Here is a 335-nt window from a genome sequence, read left to right as displayed (position 1 = left end):
AACAAAAGGCAGGGGGGGGTTCTCAGCTGCTAACGCCAGATGTCACTCTCAGCTAAGGAATTAAGAAGACTCTGCTGGCCAGCGATGCTAAACAGTGGCACTAAATGCTACTAAACTGACCTTAAAATAATTATAAAAAGAGAAGCCTAAGCTCAGCAGACTCCTCTTATACTATACTTGGTGTAACAGAACTACTTTAAAGTCTTTTGCATTTATGGACATTCTTTCTAAAAACAATATTGCATTTTATCTGGTAGAAGAGCTCAAATTGAAGCAGATTTTTAAAGGGTAAGACCTTTATCCATTGAACACTGTACCCCTATATGCCAGGAATT

Source organism: Mesitornis unicolor, unplaced genomic scaffold (genome assembly GCF_000695765.1).
Source record: "Mesitornis unicolor isolate BGI_N332 unplaced genomic scaffold, ASM69576v1 scaffold2633, whole genome shotgun sequence".
Classification (NCBI taxonomy): Eukaryota; Metazoa; Chordata; class Aves; order Mesitornithiformes; family Mesitornithidae; genus Mesitornis; species Mesitornis unicolor.
The sequence above is the reverse complement of the archived record's forward strand: the minus strand, read 5'-3'. Positions refer to the sequence as shown.